The 6,263-nt window shown below is 39.2% G+C and overlaps 1 protein-coding gene across 3 annotated transcripts in view; it reads left to right on the top strand.

Moving 5' to 3' along the window:
* The first annotated feature begins 1,179 nt into the window (after positions 1-1,179).
* Positions 1,180-6,263, top strand: part of usp2a (ubiquitin specific peptidase 2a) — a 51,249-nt gene continuing 46,165 nt past the window's right edge. Inside the window, exon 1 of one of the 3 annotated variants that reach the window (XM_084350918.1) lies at positions 1,180-1,431. The gene's annotated coding sequence lies outside the window, so the exon portion shown is untranslated. Of the gene's footprint in view, positions 1,432-5,887; positions 6,001-6,263 lie in introns of those variants that run through there. The other 2 variants (XM_084350916.1, XM_084350917.1) reach the window with 2 other exon arrangements.

Genomic DNA, 6,263 nt, shown 5'->3' with positions numbered 1-6,263 from the left:
TAAAATGAAATACTTAATTTATTTAAAAGCATTTTTTCCATTGTTCTTGAATTATTGGACAGTCAGGACATCACAGAAATGTGAGCCTCTATTAATGTCTTCTAAGAATGTGTTTTTGTAACAGATTTTAGCAGCAGAATAGTGTATGTAACAAATATAAGTGCACTCTGATACCATGGACCATGGACCTGGACAGATTATGACACAAGACCACAACCAGATTGAAAGAGTCACAGTGTCTCTGTAGATGTTTTGTGTGTCCTTGTTGTTTTATGGTCATTTTCAGTGTCCTTGTGATAGTTTTGTGCCTCTGTAGTCTTTTTCTGACTCGTTGTAGTTTTGTGTCCCTTTGTGCTTGTTTTGTGTCTCTTTGTGGAAGTTCTGTGGCTCTGTAGCTGTTTTGTGTTTCTTTGTTCTCATATGATTGACTTGTAGAAATGTTAACTGCAGTTCAAACAGATGCTCTGGCCCAGGGGCACCCTGACACCTGGGGCCCAGCTGAGCCTGTGCCCAAGGTGTCCATTTGTTATCCATTCATGATGGTAACAAATAATCAAACGTTATCTACTGTATGTGTTAGGAGGCACTTATTTCATAGTCATAATGTATTCTTATTTGTTTACTTAGGGCTAGTTAAATCCATATATTAATTCAGTTCCCATTACTACTAAAAATATTACAGCAATACTTTGCTAACAAAAAACAAACAAACAAAAAAACAAAAAAAACAAAACACAAAACAGAGAGAACTCACAATGTCATTGTAATTTTACACAGCAGATTATGTGGTGACAGTTGCATTCACAGTCCGAACAAAGCTTACAGTTAAAAACTACTGCACCGAGTATCTGAATTCTTCTCAGGGCATTGTTAAATTCAAATGGTTTTGGATTAAAAAAAATGTGCACTAACTGGGTGGAGTAAGCATTATTTAACACTGAAAAAGCTTACTGAACAGCTGAATAGTATTTCTGGCGGTACTTAGACCTAAGACCACAGAGCTCGAGTGAATGAATACAAGTGGCCATCTTTCCCATATACGCGAACGTCGCATTTTTTCAATGAAAGAAGTCTCTGATGTTTACGTTCATCTCCATGGCGACGGTGTAGGAGGCGGTTCGGATGACGCTCACAGAGAGGTATGAACCAATCACAAACCAGCTCTGTTACCGGACTGACGTCACCGTTAAAGCGAAAAGGACCGTTACTTGGTTGCCGAACTCTCCAACTGCAAAGGGATAGAAGATATGGCTGAATACCAGCGTAGTCTTGATTAAAGCCCATGGCGGTGTAGTCCTCTGTCCAACATTATCGCTCATCCTCCAAAGCAACTCACGTCATGGTGTAAACTGCAGCACAAATCAGCCACAAAGTTACTTTTTGGGGGGCGTTTCACTGCCCGTTTGGATCGGGATGATCTCCAACTGTGAGGTGAGTGACTGCAATTAACTAGCTACCGTACACCACCATAACCCTGGTAGGTTACTGCTCTGTCCTATCCACAGAAGCACGAGATAAACTCCTGTCGAACTCTGGCAATGTTACGTTGCCCTGCTAGTCGGGAATGCATGCATTTCTCACCAACCACCATTGAAAACATTTTAGAAGTCATAATGAATCACTAAAATATTCGGTATTGCAGCTCCTAATTTCTGTGTAATGTCATGTCTGTAGACAGGTACATAAACTGGCCTACGGGGTCTTCTGGGCGAAGAATAAACGATGAAATAACTAAAAGTTGAGCTTTTGTCGAATCAAGTCTTGCTTTCTCTATTTGAAAAAAGCTGTGTCCTAGGAGAGGAATCGGTTCCTGAATGTAATGGTCCTAGTGTTGTTGTTATCGTGAAATATGTATTATGTTTGCCTATGAGCAGTGCCACAACTGACTCATATCGCACACACTGGCGTACCACCGCTGCTGTCCTGGCTACACCGACACTGAGTGCTGAGTTAGCTAACTAGTTAGCCAGGGAACTAACCAATGCGTGACGTCTATCCAGGCTACGTTGACAAAATCATTAGCACGCGTTCTATTAACTCGGCACGTCTCTGTCTCCCGGTCCAAAGGACTTGGGGACGGTAAGTGCTAGCTGTTTCAGTCTCCTCTCCGCCCCCTTTCCGGACAGCACTCTGTCAAAGCTGCCCCGCGTCCATTACCGAGCCACGCTCCGGGGGTCTGAGTGGTTACCTAACCCTGTGGTGAATAACGTTATCCACATAAGCTACTGCAATGTCGAACCTTTGGACCACAGCGATACTCGCGCCGCACCAGTGTATTTAGAACCGTCTACTGACGGCCGCACTGCAGTGCATCAACTATGGCTTCTGTGCCAGTGCTATACCCCTCACAGAGACCACAGTCCACCACAGTAGGCTACTACGTCTGTCTTTTTCCATTGTCTTGCACACATGCTAGGTCCTACAAGATTATATTTTATCATTTACGGGTAATGTATATTTCATGCACCAGTAGCCTACTGATTAGGCAATATACACATGTAGCCAGAATAATGGAGTGCATGAAGTACATGTCATTTGCAGTTGTTTAAGTTGTATAGTGAAAAATGCCAGTTTTGGAGTAATTTTCCTGATTTCATTGTCCTGCTTTAGAAATTACAACTTTAATTTGACGCATGTGAGCTCATGTTGTCGAAACTAAGGCTTTGCCTTTGTCATTGTCGCATTTAACAATTAAACGCCATTCGTTTCAATGGACCAGAATGTCAACTTGTCCCATTATCCGACTGGTATGGAGGACCACAAGTGTCCCGGAAATTATAATAAAACATTTAACTAATTGCACACAAAAAAAACAGGTATTAACACATTTGTTTACAAATTAATTTATTAATATATTAACAAAAAGACAATATAAAGAGGAATTATAAATAGAATAGAATAAATAGTAAAACGAGGTAAAACAATGCAAATTAGCCATGGGATGTAACAAGCTGTCTGATAGGTTATTCTCACCTGGCATGTCATCTGCAGATATATGACATGCCTGGATGTGGGAAAGAGAAGTTGGTAGAGTAGAGGAGGACTTGCACATTTGATGCAAGCCACTAGAGACCTCCGCTGACCGAGCCGGCTAACTTCCGGTTTAGCACCGGGCTAACTTGAATGGGGATTAAATCATTTAATCGTGCTTCTCTTCTAGACTTCATGACCTCAACATGTGACATTGTAATTACACAGATTGGCCACTATGAAAACTGGCTTCCAAGCCTTGCACTCTTCCTTGGGTCTTGATATCACGATGAGGCCTGCCGTCTTCTTTTCAGAGGAAGCTCCTCATCCTCTTCTTCGTTGGCTTGGCCGAAAATAAATAAATTGTTTGGGAAACACTGCCCTGGCGCCAACATGTTCAAAAGGGTCTTCTTGACACAGGAAAAGATGGGGTATGAGGTGGGTGCAGCTCTCCAACCAATGACAGAGCTTGTTACATCCCATGGCTAATTTGCATTGTTTTACCAGCTCAAGGTCAAAAGTGTAACGGAAAGGCTAAATGGCTAATCGAATAGCTAAAAGGAAAAGGAATAGCAGCGGGTAAATGGAAATGCGGATAGAAAAGGAAATCGCCCTTTAAATGCCTGATTAAAATCTGTATTCTTAAATCAATTTGTGAATCAAGCTATTTATTTGTCTTTTTAAACTGCACTTTCAAATAGATTTTTAAATTCCATTATTTATTTATGAATTTATTAATGTTTTTTTAAATGATGTACTTATTGACTATTTTATGTTGTGTTCGTAAATCCCTTTTTAATTTGAACAATTTATGAATATTTCATTTGTAAATTATATTTATAATTCCTCTTTTTATTACCCATTAAAATATCAAATAATGAATTACTTTGTAATTTAGTCTATGTAAATAGATTAATAAATTAAATTGTAAACTAATTTCTTATACCTGTTTTTATTGTACAATTAGTTAAATGCTTTATTACCATTTCCGTGACACTTGTGGTCCTCCATAAGCTTGTACAATGAAAATTGAACACACAAAGTCGAGAGAGCAGAGAAAAAACGAAGACAGGTCGCCTTCAAAGTAAAAGTGGTTAATCTAAACTAAAAAATAATAATAAATAGCCAAGACAGTGTATGTAGTCTATACCTGTCAAACAGTGATATTTCCTTCATTAAATAATTACGCCACTAAGCTATCTGATGTGAAAAAGTTTATTCATTCTCTCTCTTAATCAGGCTAAATACATGAATGAATGAATGATGAATAAAATAAATAAAAAATTAAACGAAAGTGTTGTTAAGGTTGTTAACAGTTATAATTACATATGAAATAACTGTTTTCACATTTCAAATGCTGTAAAAAATTTAATAAAAAATGTTCCTGCTGGACATTGGCATTATGGGTAACATGGCTTTTGGCCCAGCCAATTACATCTACCAACTCGCAACTGCTAAAAATACATTTGGCTATTTCAAATTTGGTGTAATTCCACAGCACAATGGATTTACATTATCTGTAACTTCTTAAGGTATTCAACCACTTCAGAGGATGCAACTTTATTTCATTCTCGTTATTCATCTTGTTAGTACCAATCCACATTATTACTGCTTCCTTGATAAATGACCTTTAATTGATCCAGTATAGGCTGCACAAATACACTACACACATTAAAATAACTTTATGAGAACAAAATTAGATCTGCTGCCTCTGTGACCTCAGTGTTTATAAATAAATGCATGTACTCACACAAGAGGCCTAGTAACTCATGTTATTGAAATCCATGCCCACTGTAACACTGCGCAGTATGTGACACTGTGACTATATTTGGCAAAGCTTTCATTTTGTTGTGATGTGGTTTCCACATGGTTTGGTTTTATGTTCGGTAGTACTATGCTACCCTGCTCTATACTTACCATTGTTTTTGTTTCGTTTTATTGCACATACAAGTGGATAATCCATCAAAAAGATGGTTTATTTATTTATTTAGCCTTGTAAAGACAGATAATAAATAAACTCAAAATGTAGTTTATTTTAGAGAGAATAGATAAACGTTTTTTAAAATATCGGATAGCTTTGTGGCGTAATTATCTAATGAATGATATATCACTGTTACAGTGGTGAACTATTCTTGTTATTTTGGTCATTTGTTCATGTTTTTATTTTGGATTGACGGCTGAAGCACACTTCAAAAACACAGACTTTGAAGGCGAAGTGTCTCTGGTTCCGGCTGTCGACCTCTTGTGTTCACTTTTCATTTCAGTCGGATGATAGGATAAGTTGACAATCTGGTGCACTGAATCACGTTGTACCTCTTTGTTTAATGTGCCTTAATCGCGTTTTGACAACATCAGCTATTGAAGAGCGAGCTCACATGCGTCAAAATACGATTGAATTAGCGCAAGTAGGACAATGAAATTAGGAAATAACTCCTTAAGAAGCTTTTGTCATTATACAACTTGAACATATGCAAATGAATGATACTTCATGCACGGACCGGCCCATGTCTTAAAAAGCTGAAATACAATTAGCATCATTAGCATCAAAATTGATGACGGATTTCACTTTAATATGTGAAATGTCAGAGTAACTGACAGCCAACAAATCACACAGTAGGGCCGTCTGGGGTGTATACCATATCTATGCCATTTCCTATGCAGTGGCACTATCACCGGAGGAGCTGTGGATGAATCATGATCCAGTGAAGCTTGCCACTCTCACTTCAGATTTTAATTTCTGTGAAAGCAGCCAATCTGCCGACTGAAGGAGTGTGGTGGACTTGATGCTCACCCAGCTTGACTTATATAAAGCCTAAATGCTAGTCCTTTAAGAACAAATTGGAACGCCGCTTAGGGTTGAGCGACCTGCAGAGGTCATAGGCATCTGCTATATTTACCGGCCCTGTAACTTGATCTGTGGCATTCTGGATCGCTGTGCTCATGCTATCCTCTCACACTCTGGGGCCACAGCCTCCCAAGTAGCACCTCATTGCTTTCTGTCTATTCGCCTGGCCGCTCAGAACAACAAGGGTGAGCCTCTTACGAACCAACTTAACCGCCACTCTTCCTCCCTTTTTCTTCTTTTAGGTACCTGTTTGTCAGTTGAATGCCTAGCATTATAATTGAGCAACTTTTCTGGAATTGACAATACAAGCTGAAGGAAGCATCACCAGTCTTTAATGGTTGGACATGAGATCCAGAGAATGTGTTGCCTGGTGGCCTCAGTTCATGCCGAGTGTATTAGCTGTAAAGCCAAACAGTTTGCTGGGGGAGACAGCCCAAAACAGATCAAG

This window comes from Pagrus pagrus (genome assembly GCF_965226575.1).
Source record: "Pagrus pagrus genome assembly, chromosome: 4".
NCBI classification, from domain to species: domain Eukaryota; kingdom Metazoa; phylum Chordata; class Actinopteri; order Spariformes; family Sparidae; genus Pagrus; species Pagrus pagrus.
Note: the sequence above shows the minus strand (reverse complement) of the source record. Positions and strands in the feature narration are given on the sequence as shown.